The following is an 11,283-nucleotide window of genomic DNA, read 5'->3' as shown; positions in this document are numbered from 1 at the left end:
GCTGAGTTTATTGATATGAGCCCACTGAGTGGAGATTCTAGGTTTGATATGGAGGCATGCACAGTTTACAAAAAAAAAGGTATCAAAGTTTGAATGGTTGGCTGAAGCATTGTCAAAAGTTGGCCTACTGAAAAGGAGTTTGAGATGCCTGATATTCCTTGGCTTAGTGTTGATGAAGGGATTTTTTTTTATTATCTGCTCCCCGATTTTAAGGCTTAGGGAAATTGTTTTTTGGTTGGTGCTTCAGACTCTGAGAGCCCCAAGGATATGAGCTAATGATTTAAAGTCACATAGCAAGTGATTTAAGGGGGAAAGTGGCAGAAGAACTTGTGGAGGTGTCTTGGTTCTCTTAGCACATTTACACTATTATTGTGGCTATACTAAATTTGACATAATACATTATATATTTTTAATTTTTATATTTTACTTATTTACATTTTAGGGAACATGTGCCATGGAGCCCATGTGGGGGTCAGAGGAAAACTTGTGGGTATTGGTTCTCTCTACCACGCAGGTCTTGGAATGGAACTCAGGTAGTAGGCTTAGCAGCAAGTATTTTTTTTAACCACTGATCCATTTTGTAGCAAGTTCTTTTAAACCACCAAGCCATCTTGCTAACCCATAGATATATGTTTTGAAAGAATATATAGTAGATGCTTTTGTTGAGGCTGAGCATATATTATCATAATTATTTATTACCTGTGATGGTACTACATATTACCTACGACCACAGAAGGCCATCATTTATCAACTAGTCCATTTTAAATCTAGCAGAGTAGAGGTGGCATGAGCTGTCTGGCGCTGCACATCTGCAGAGCATTGCTTCTGTTCTAGACTCCATTGATTTTTGTCTCCCGAACAACTGATGTCAAAGGTCAGGAAGAGATGCACAGATTAGTACCGCAGGAGCTGTAATATAGGGCATGTCACTTTCTTTCGAGAGACAGGGACAACCAGAATATGGATACAGGCCAGAGAACTTGGATCCTATAGAGAATAGAAACTTTCTGGTGGTGCCTGTGTGAGATGGAGGTTTGGCTTTGTGCTTGGAAGTCTGCCAGGAGTTGGGGCATGTTCTGTCTTTCACACTCTGTGGCTGGCGGACCCTGCTGGGGACTACAACCACTGTTCCATAGTCAAGGACTATTGATCCTTTTAATTCTTATTACAAGACAGCCCTTCCCTCCTTGTCAACACTGAGGCCCAGTGCAAATTGAATGACAACTGACTAGCATGAGTTGATTAAACTTCCAGTAATTATGGGCTCTTCACTGGCCTGTTTGTCCAAATCATTGTAAGTATTAGTTTCTGGACTAGCTAATCTTGTTTCCAAATAAAGTCCTAGAGAATGGAGGGCTAGGCCTGGGTTGGGGGTCAGCTGGACCTTCCCCACTCATGTATATTCCAGGCAGCATTCAACAGATACCCTGGGACCAAGAAAGCCAAGTCCCCTCTTTCTGTTCTGAAACAATAGTTCATATTGAAACAGTTAACGGAGGCCCTTGCTTACCTAATGGGATTTTCAGTAACCCTGTCTGTAAAAATGGGTATTTTTTTTCCAGCAGGAACTCTGAGCTTTGTGAAAACTAGTAGATTCTCTTTTATCCCTGCATTTGACTTGTGGAAGTTTAACCATGATTCAATGAATAAATGTGGACTCCAGGAAGGAGACCTGGCTATGCTGGTCCTATAGCCTGCCTTATCAATTGCCTCTCACATCATATCATGATACCATAAGAATTCTAATGTTTAGACAACATTTCCTTACACATTACAGTGCTCCAAGATTACATGAAGAAATGGGCATCTTTCATGACTCTGAGCTGGTGCTTATCTCTACAATAATGTACTTTCTTTTCTTTTTTTTTTTCCCATTTCTTTATAACATAACTGTGATGGCAGTGCCTTCTTCTTTTCTTTTCTCTTCTTTTCTCTTCTTTTCTTTTCTTTTCTTTTCTTTTCCTTTCTTTTCTTTCTTCTCTCTTTTTTTTCTTTTTTTCTTTTGTGTTTATGCTTGATTTGATTTAGAACCCAGCTTCTGGAAAATCAATTTCATTTTATAGCAATGGTCATTAAGTAGAAAATGCAAACATATAAATTTTAGTCTATGTTTAGAAAGTTGTTGGGTTTGAGTGATTATTTAGTTTTGTTTTTCTAGGGATAGTACGCTCTTTCACATCCTGTTTTGTTTCCTGCCCTTGCTAGTTGTAGCGATTTAGACAAAAGACAAGGAAGACAAGCTGTCTTTTAGGAAGGAGCTATTGTTTATGTCATCAAGAAGAATGACGACATTCTCGATGTGAGAGGGAGTGTCTGGGCTTGTAGTCATTATTTTTCTGTAATAAGTAAATCTAAAAAAAGGAAACAAGATCTTCTGCAAAGAAAGGTCAGAAAGGGCGCACCATCCTCCACTTCCATCACTTCTCCTGTGTCCTTAGATCGTCTTTGGCTTGTATGTGCTTTTCCTTGTTTAGTGGGTCCTATACTGTCAACAGATCCTTAAAATGTCTTGCGCTTTATCTCAGGCATACATCCCTTTGTAAAAGGCCAGGCCCTTTCCCATTTAACCTTGCTCCTTTATTTTGACTTCCTTGCAAGTTCCCAAGGAAAGATCTACCAAACATTCAAATAGATTTTCCAACTGTCAGATTATTTTTTGAGGGCAAATTATTGGATGTGACACATCTTTCCTCATTACTTTGAGCCAAAATCCAGGTGTGTACCATGGATGGGGAGGTGCAGAGTTACCGAACGACAATGAGGAGGACGTTTTCATTTAGTTTGAGTTTGCTCATAGTTTTTCTTCATAAATGTTTGCTTTATTAAAAGCTTCTATGCACCAATTAATGTGATTATATGCTTTGACTTATTTACATTGATAATGATGTGGATTGTATGGATTACTTTCAGAATATTGAACTAACCTGTATTCCCAGGATAATCTCTGGCTGTGAGGTAGTACGATTTTTATATATTACTGTATGTGATTAGCTACAGTTTTTTTTCACTTAAAAAAAGAGTTTTACATATATATATATATACACACACATATATATATATGCACTTTAAAAAGAAATACACACACACACACACACACACACACACACACACACACACACACACACACACATTGCTCGATCTGCATGGACACCAGTATGTCAAAAGAGGGCACCAGATCCCATTACAGATGGTTGTGAGCCACCATGTGGTTGCTGGTATTTGAACTCAGGACTTCTGGAAGAGCAGTCAGTGCTCTTAAACCACTGAGCCATCTCTCCAGCCCACTATATATGTATTTCTATATTCATAATTGTGGGAGGTATTGGTATAGTTTTCTATCTTCTAGAAAGAAAACTGTGTATATTTAAATTAGTGTTGGTCCCATACATTTTGCTGAGCAGTGCTATTTTCTTTTGTTTTCTAGTACAGATGGGAAGAATTGGCATTATATCCTCTTTTACTATTTAAGAGCCTTAGCGAATAGAATGATTTAAGTTATTTATTTTCAGTTGGCTGAGTTTTCATGATTTATGATATTTGAGAGTTTAGTCCATTTCATCTCAGTTTCAAATTGAAGTGCAAAATATATTTGAACTATTCTCTAATTATATATAATATCTTCCGGCTCTGTAATGATATTATAATATGCCCCTTATCACTCAGAATTTTGATAAACTGGTCAGTCTTGTCAGCTTTATCAATTTTTAATCTTTTCAGAGAATCACTGTTTCCTGCAACTGGTTTTATTTACTATTCTTCTGGTTTGAAAATTTACTTATTCTTTTTCTTAACTTTATCTCTTGCCCTCTTTAGCTTAATTTGAATACATTTTCTTTTTTTGACTTTCAGCTCTGCCTAGTAAGTATCGCCACAAAACTTGCAATAAGCTGCATTTTCATTTCTATGAAGGTCAAAATATTATCTAATTCATCTTTATACTCTTTGACCTACAAGTTACTTAGAAGTATTTACAAAATTTCATGTTATCTTTCTATTGTTTCGTTGTACTTCAGTTGTTGTGTGAAAAGATACTTTGTGTGATTTCTATTCTTTTAGATTTGTTAAGGATTATTTAATAACCTAGGATATGTTTTTTTCTGGTCTAGTGCTTCTTGCACAATTAGAAAGAATTTGTACTCTGATGCCAAGTGGAGTCTTCTAAACATCAGAGTCAGAGAAAAATGGTAAGTTGTGCTTTACCTTCATTTTCTGTAGCTCCTCCATGATTGTTTCCTTCCTCCCTTCCTCCTTTCCTTCCTTCCTTCCTTCCTCCCTCCCTTCCTCCCTCCTTCCCTCCTTTCCTCTCCTCCTCCTCCTCCTCCTCCTCCTCCTCCTCCTCCTCCTCCTCCTCCTCCTCCTCCTCCTCCTCTTCCTCCTCCTATCCTCCTCTTGTTTGTTTTTTGTTTTTGAGACAGGGTTTCTTTGTGTAGCTTGGCTTCCTGGAACCTGCTTTGCAGACCAGGCTGGCTTCAAACTCACAGAGACCTGCCTCTATTTCCCAAGTGTTGGGATTAAAAGGGTGTGCCACCACTACCAAGTCCTTGATAACTTCTATACACTGGTTTTACAAACTGCATTTTGAACATTTCATCATTTAAATGCATTAATTAGACTTATCTTTTTTCCTGAATAAACTGTTGGGAATTTTCTTAATAAGGGTCACACTGGCCTGGAATAAAGGTGATTTGTCTTATTTCTAAATTGGTCTTTTTTTTTCTGGTTTTTCAAGACAGGGTTTCTATGTGTATCTCTGTGTAGCCCTGGCTGTCCTGGAACCCACTCTGTAGACCAGGCTGGCCTTGAACTCAGAAATCTGCCTGCCTCTGCCTCCCAAGTGCTGGGATTAAAGGCATGCGCCATCAGTTAAAAAGAAAGTTTAGCATTTGATTTTTTATTTTATTTTTTGTCTGCGTATAAAAAGTAACTATTATTCTCCTGTTATAATTGTTGTATCCAAGGCTTACTGCCTTCATCTGCTAACCTAGGCCTAGTCCTGGAAGCTTCTAGACTGTACAATCTAATCTAGGCCTAGAATATTTCCAGACTCTGATATTTACTGCCAAATAAACTCAACCTTTCTAGTTCTTTCTGAACTCTGGCTTGCTAGTTCAACTCAGCTGTTTTGGCTTAAACTCCTCTTCCAGCTGATTTATTCAATCTGACTTCTCTTGGCTTCTCCTGAATTGCTCTGCTTGGCCTCGTACTAACTCTAGTAATTTTTTCAAATCTTCTGGCTCCTTCATTCTCATTCTCTGTCTCATCTTGTCTTTACCTGTGTCTAGCTTGCTGTCTCTTCAATCTGTCCCTGTAAAACTCTCCTGATAAAGCTGCTTCCTCTTCCCTCTCCGCTGCTCTACTCCCTTCTCAACTCTACTGCCCTGCTCTCCATGAACTTTACAGTATTCTCTTCTGTACTGTCTGTCTCACTCCCTTAAGTAACTTCCCTTTCCTCTCTTGTCTCCCGAGAGTTGGGCATATCCTATTCTATCAAATCTTTCTCTGATTTGTCACTTTGTCTGTCACTCATTTAGACATCACTTTCAAACATGGGTGCTTCCTTCTACAAACTAATGTTACCTTCATTGTTTGGGATTAAAGGTGTATGTTAAGGGCTGGGCCACACAAGTAGAAATAGGTTCAAATAATCCTATAAGGGGTGTGTGTGTGTGTGTGTGTGTGTGTGTGTGTGTGTGTGAGAGAGAGAGAGAGAGAGAGAGAGAGAGAGAGAGAGAGAGAGAGAGGGGGAGGGGGAGGGGGAGGGGGAGGGGGAGAGAGAGATTGGACCTGGCTTGAGCATTTGAAAACCAAAAGCCCACCCCCAGTGACACACCTACCCCAACAAGGCCACACTTACTCCCACAAGCTACACTTACTGATCCTTGTCAGAAACACTTCTTAATGACTAAGTATTCACATTTATGACCCTATAGGGGCCATTCTTATTCAAACTACCACATGCCTTATCAAGGAAACTTCCTTTACAACACACCATAACTGATCAAAATTCAGAAAACAAGTGATTATGGGATACCCACCCCCAACTGATATATCTATAATACAACTCCTACCTCGAAGGCTTAGGGATCATTGCAGAAGAGGTGACAGAGAGTGTGTAAGAGCCAGAGGACCAGAAAATGTGCTGTGAGATTGTGTATTTCAGAAATGACAGGGAAACTTTATTCATGATACCTCAACAATATGGCTTCTCAAATAAGACCTGAACAAGCATACCACCAATAGGCATGCTAACATGGAAATGGGAAATCTCATGGGGCCCCATTCCTGGGCAAAGACCTACAGAAAACTAAGAACTACTGAGGTCCTCTTCAAGGAGGAGCCCCCTAGTTGGTAATCCAACACTGAGTGACCAGCCTTGAAATTCTATACATACAAGTAACGAGAAACAGACTGTGCAGATTGGATTTATATATTTAGGCATTTATACACATCTGTAACAATGATGGTCAATGAAAGAGACAAAGCAAGTATGGTATATGGGAGGAATTGCAGGAAAAAGGGAAGAGGGAAATAATGTAATATTTTAATTTTAAAATTAAAAATATTTAAAATTGTTACTTGTTTTTTTTAAAGCATCTTCTCTGTATTTGCTGAGACTTTTAATCTTATCATTTGTTGCAATCTTAAAGAATATGTGAAAGTATGGGAACACCTTTCTGTTGTCCTAGCTCTTGGGAGATGGAGGCAGGAGGATCAGGGTTCAAGGCCAGTCATGACCACATAACAAATTCCAGGTCAGCCTGGACTAACTGAAACAAGACAAAGCAAGAAAAACTATATATAGTAGTACTAGGTGTGTTCTGGGTGCCAGTGCTTCAGTCTTTCTCAGTTAATAAAGATAATCCAAGCACATGTCTTTATACACATCTACATTTCTGCTTCTGTCTGTCTTTCTCTCCATTGGGTCACATCAGTAACTCCAATTCTGAACCACGATTCTATTGCAATACGAATACAGTAAATTCCTCCTTTGGTCACAAGAAACTTGCTTCTAGTAGAACAACTATGCTACTTATTGAGTGTAATTGGTTTATAAATAATCACACATCTTTCAAGTGTACAATTTGCTGTTTTAACATATATAACATATATTCATAAAAATCCATTATCACTATCGGGATCATGAAAATATCCTTCACTTTCAAAAGTACTTTTTAGAATAAGATCTAATCAGATTTTTGGGCATCCCATGTTCCACCCAATGTTGGTATGCAAAACTGACTACTAAAACTTATAAATGTTTTAAAATTCTGCTTTAACAATACCAACGTCATTGCCATATCCGAGTCTGTTTCTTACATTTCCCGTTTCTTCAATCTGTGTTTGTCTTTTTGTTTCAGTGTACCTTGTAAAACTGGTTATAACTTCTGTGAGCTGTCCTTCAGTGATTTGGGGGTCAAGTGTGGAGAAGGGAGGTCACATGTAATCTACTTCTATGATTAGAATTCATTCTTTCTGTGAGCCTGTCTTTGAACTTGGAAGTTTAATATTTACCGCCTCATAAACACAGCAGCAGTTCGACATTTTCCTTCCTGCAGGTTCCTTGGACCCTCATGAAACATCAATAGCTTAGGCTCTGAGAGAACAGTTTGACTTTCTGGAAACCCTTGATAAGAATAGAATGTGCTTGCACATTCCAAAATGTCTCATGTTCCTATCTTTTTGCCAGAAATGCAGGGGGACTTAACCCTGATAATCCTTGTGAGAATTATCCTGAACTTCTACAGGTAGAACTCAAAAATATGGGACCCCTGCTGTAATATTCAGTTCCTCTTGATCTTTTTATATTTAGAACCCTCTATTGTCTCACCAGCAGACAAACCATATTGTTTTCATAGAAGAACGATATGGTCTGTGGAAAATTCATATTTCAAGTAGCTAACCTAGGAACCAGAGCAAAGTCAAGCTGGTGTGCAGAGTCAAAGACACAATTGGACCAAATGCAATTAGCATGCGGAAAAAATATGCATGTTAGAAAAAAGTCTATGAATGATTGGGTAAAAGAATATGGAGGTCATTACACTGACATCTGAGGAACAGAAAATGCAGTCCCTCTGAGACAACTTAGTAGTTTGTAGGCACAAGGAATCCCTGTTCGATAACCATGAGTTGAATTCATGTTCTTCTTTTTGTATTGATTATTTTATTTATTTACATTTCAAATGCTGTCCCCCTTTCCAGTCTCCCCTCTGCAACCTCCCCATTCCATGCCCCTTCCCCTTCACCTCTAAGAGAGTGCTCCCCCACTCACCCACCCACACCTGCCTCACCCACTCACTCCTGCCTCACCCCTCTAGCACCCCCCTTCACTGGGGCAACAAGCCTCCATAGGACCAAGCGCCTCCCCTCCTACTGATGCCAGATATGTGGCCTCTACATATGTGGCTGGAGCTATGAGTCGCTCCATGTGTACTCTTTGATTGGTGGTTTAGTCCCTGGGAGTTTTGAGGGGTCTGGTTAGTTGATACTGTTGCTCTTCCTATGTGGTGTCAATCCCCTTCAGCTCCTTCAGTCCTTCCCCTAACTCTTCCATTAGGGTCACTGGGCTCTGTCCAGTGGTTGACTGTGAGTACCTGCATTTGTTTTAGGCTCTGGCCTAAAACAGAGTCTCTCAGAGGACAGCCATACTAGGCTCCTGTCTGCAAACACTTCTTGGCATTAGCAATAGTGTCTAGGTGAGGCAGTCTCTTCATGACCTTTCCTTCAGTCTCTGCTCCATTTATTGTCCCTGCATTTCCTTTAGACAGGAGCAATTCTGGGTTGAAAAATTTGAGATGGGTGGGTGGCTCCTTCCCTCCACTGGTGCCCATGCCTATCTACTGGAGGTGGTCTCTTCAGGTTCTATCTCCTTTCTGTTGGGTATTTTGGCTAATGTCATCCCCATTGGGTCCTGGGAGCCTCTTGAATCCCTGGCAACTGGGACTTTCTAGTGGTTCCCCTGTTCCCTGTTCCCCACTGCTACATCTTTCAATTCATCTCCTGACCCTCTGGACTTCTCTCCTGTCTCTTCCCATACCTGAACCTGCCCCACCTTTCCCCCTCCCCTCCCCTCTCCCACCAGGACCCTTCCTCCTTCTACCTCCTATGATTATTTTGCTCCCTCTTTTAAGTGGGGTTGAAGCATCCACACTTTGGCCTTCCTTCTTGTTAAGCGTCATATGGTCTGTGGGTTATATCCTAGGTATTCTGTACTTTATTCCTAATATCAACTTACCATGTGTGTCATTTTGGGTCTGGGTTACCTCACTCAGGATGATATATTCTAGTTCCATCCATTTGCCTGCAATTTTGTGAAGTTGTTGTTTTTAATAGCTAAGTAGTATTCCATTGTGTAAAGTACCACATTTTCTGTATCCATTATTCCTTGAGGGACATCTAGGTTATTTCCAGCTTCTGGCTATTATAAATAAGGCTGCTATCATAGTGGACCACATGTCTGTGTTATATGTTGGAGCATCTTTTGGGTATATGTCCAGGAGTGGTATAGCTGGGTGTTCAGGTAGAACTATTTCTAATTTTTTGAGGAATCTCTAGATTGATTTCCAAAGTGGTTGTACCAGCTTGCAATCCCACCAGCAATGAAGGAGTGTTCCTCTTTCTCCACATCCTCTCCAGCATTTGCTGTCACCTGAGTTTTTGATCTTAGTCATTCTGATTGGTGTAAGATAGAACTCAGGGTCATTTTGATTTGCATTTCCCCGATGGATAAGGATGTTGAACATTTCTTTAGGCACTTTTCAGCCACTTGAGATTCCTCAGTTGAGAATTCTCTGTTTAGCTCTGTACCCCATTTTAAAATTGGGTTATTTGTCTTTTGGAGGCTAGCTTCTTGAATTCTTTATATATTTTGGATATTAACCCTTTATTGGGTGTGGGGTTGGTGAGAATTTTTTCCCAATCTGTAGGTTGCTGATTTGTCCTATTGACTGTGTCTTTTGCCTTACAGAAGTTTTTCAGTTTCATGAGGTCCCATTTATCAATTCTTGATCTTAGAGCCTGAACCATTGGAGTTCTGTTGAGGAAATTTCCCCCAGTGCCAATGAGTGTGAGGCTCTTCCTCACTTTCTCTTCTATTAGATTCAGTGTATCTGGTTTTATGTGGAGGTCCTTGATCCACTTGGACTTAAGCTTTGTGAAAGGAGATAAGAATGGATCTATTTTCATTCTTCTACATGCAGACTGCCAGTTGAACCAACACCATTTGTTGAAAATGCTGTCTTTTTCCCACTGGATGGTTTTAGCTCCCTTGTCAAAGATCAAGTGACCATAGTTGTGTGGGTTCATTTCTGGGTCTTCAATTCTATTCCATTGATCTACCTGTCTGTCATTGTACCAGTACCATACAGTTTTTATCACTATTACTCTGTAGTACAGCTTGAGGTCAGGGATTGGGATTCCCCAGAAGATCAAGAATATTATACATGTTAATGCGGAGAATATTATTACACAGCAAGCCATCTTTAGTCTAATCTGTAACGGACAAACCCACATGTAGATATTTCGTGCTGTTTTCCATCTCAAGCTAAGGGTAACAAGACCTGAGGTAAGCAAAGCAATAACAATATCCCCACCCTGAGAATCCACTACCAACAATGACAGGAAAACCCAGTAGATTTAGGCATCTTTATTGTTTGTTTTCATCATACAGGGTCTCATGTAGTCCAGGTTGGCGTCCAACTTCCTATGTACCTCTGGCTGGCCTGGAACCCCTGACGTTGCCTGGCCATCTTTATTAGAAGCTTGAGTAAACCTTTGTTCTCACTTCCTTGAGAAACAAACTATAAAACATAATGAGGGCAGCTGTTAAGGTTAGTTAGATTTAGTTTGACTTAAGGCAAAAACAATTTTTATGTATGTAAGCTAAAAATAACCCCATAGATGTCTTTAACAAAATACTGGGAAATAAGCTCAAACACAATTACTTTTCAGAACAGTTTTCAGAAACTGGTCCTGATAGCACTGAGTTATAGATTATCGTGAGGATCTCATCGCACCTGGTTATTGGAAGTTTTGGGGTCAGGCTTGTGTCCTAATCTGGATTTTGCTCAGATATTATCTTTTTTTTTTTTTAACAAGAAAATACCCAATCTATCACGATGAAGTCAAGACTCAAATAATTTAAGGGTATCCATGAAACTTGTCTCAAATATTCAAAAATTACATATGGTGTAACCTTAGAATCTATCCTTACCCTGGTCTAAATCTTGTCCCTTCTATTTGTTGCTTTTTTTGAGAGAGGATATAGTCAAGGATGGCTTTGAAATC

The sequence above is a fragment of the Mus musculus genome, chromosome X (genome assembly GCF_000001635.26).
Source record: "Mus musculus strain C57BL/6J chromosome X, GRCm38.p6 C57BL/6J".
In the NCBI taxonomy this organism is placed as follows: domain Eukaryota; kingdom Metazoa; phylum Chordata; class Mammalia; order Rodentia; family Muridae; genus Mus; species Mus musculus.
The sequence above is the reverse complement of the archived record's forward strand: the minus strand, read 5'-3'. Positions refer to the sequence as shown.